This window comes from Octopus bimaculoides, chromosome 22 (assembly GCF_001194135.2).
Source record: "Octopus bimaculoides isolate UCB-OBI-ISO-001 chromosome 22, ASM119413v2, whole genome shotgun sequence".
Lineage (NCBI taxonomy): Eukaryota > Metazoa > Mollusca > Cephalopoda > Octopoda > Octopodidae > Octopus > Octopus bimaculoides.
Genome location: NC_069002.1, coordinates 16,745,592 through 16,747,369, shown reverse-complemented (window position 1 = coordinate 16,747,369; position 1,778 = coordinate 16,745,592). Strand labels below are relative to the sequence as shown.

General features: G+C 34.4%; 1 protein-coding gene across 2 annotated transcripts in view; it reads left to right on the top strand.

The window, feature by feature from the left end:
* LOC106872625 (homeobox protein ceh-22) overlaps nucleotides 1–1,778 on the top strand; it is a 116,482-nt gene that overhangs the window by 97,936 nt on the left and 16,768 nt on the right. The gene's annotated exons all lie outside the window — the stretch shown is intronic.

Genomic DNA, 1,778 nt, shown 5'->3' with positions numbered 1-1,778 from the left:
TTGAGAATGTGTCTGTGTACATGTATCTGTGTGTGTATGTGTTTGTGTGTGTGTATACACCAATGTGCTACATAATCAGTAGATTTAAACACATATATCGATTGGTAACATTAGCATTATCTAACATGATGTTCTTGGTTACTTAGTGTTTCCTATGCCTCCATTAACAAACGGGATCTGATAAGGACATTGCTATCTCACCAACACGAATTAACACACTCTCTGCAGCCCCTTCCCTCCACAACTCAACATCGCCAGCATCTGAAATTATACCACCAAGGAAGACACCTTTTCAGATGGTGTGGAACGAAGGGTGAAGCCGTTTATGACCTCGCTCCTGACGGTAAGGCCAAAACAAACACTTCTTCCTTCACCTCTTCGTGCTTTGACTCTTAAATGGTGTGCCGTATTATTATTATTATTATTATTATTATTATTATTATTATTATTATTATTATTATTATTATTAATATTATTATTAATAATAATAATAATAATGATGATAATAATAATAATAATGATAACAATAATCTGCCCTAGGTGTACGGAAAACACTCGGCAAGAAATGGAAGGAAATTTGAAGAAAGAAGAAAAAAAAACATAATAATGATAATAATGATGATGATGATAATTATGATGATGATGATGATGATGATGATTATGATGATGATTTCATTTATTTGCCACAAGGGTGAAGGATGAGGGGGACAATACAAAGACAGATATAAATTGTTGGGGTTTACATATAATGAAATGATAAAAAAAAAGGTGAAAGAAAGAAAGAAAGAAAGTATACACGGTATAGACTGAAAAAGAAGTGACATATGCATAGCATACAAAGGTTTTCTTTTAAAAAAAGAGGCGGGGAGGATGATAGAGACGTGGCCCTCCTGATACAGGAAAACCTTTAGGGATAATCAAAGAACCCCGCTGTCCGAAATTACCCGGCGACGTTGGGATACTCAGCTAGTGTGTGTATATAACATGTGTGTGTGTTCCTATAATGTAAAGTAATTTACTTATTTAACTTGAATTGACAGTTAAATATAACCTTATACAGAAATGTTGACATAGTTAATAAACTTCAGTAATAATGGATATTAGCGTCAAAACTCTCATTAAAATTTTTGATATATATATATATAAATGTATGCATGTATATATACATATATATAAACACACACAAACACACATACACACACACACACACACACACACACACACACACACACACACACACAACACAACACAACACACACAGAGATATATTTATCTTCGTTTTATTACATATAATTTTCCAAGTCCAAAAGGATCACATTCTTTCTTCATAACATTACTTTCGCATGTCCAAATTCCGTCGTACAGCTGAAAGGCTTTCAATATATAAAACTACTTGTACGGTTTATCATATATATTTTTTATACGTTTCTGTCTTTGCTTATACGTTTGACATATGTTCCTGTCTTCCTCATAACTTGCTCTATTTTACCGTTCGATCTGGAAATCACGTCCATATTTTTTTTTACTTATTTGTCTCATTCTGTACTTCATGTTCGCTCACTTACACCCCAGCAGCTTTGTGCTGATGCCACTACCGAATTGGACGATGTTATCAATAAGGAGTCGAAGTTGTGATGATTTGTGGTTCATAACTGCTTAGACCTGAGCATGTCCATGTCCGTTGTGTGTTTTTTCATGGTTTCCATGATTTCCGTACGTTTTTATAGCTGTCCTCTTGAGCCACACACACACACACACACACACACACACACACACAC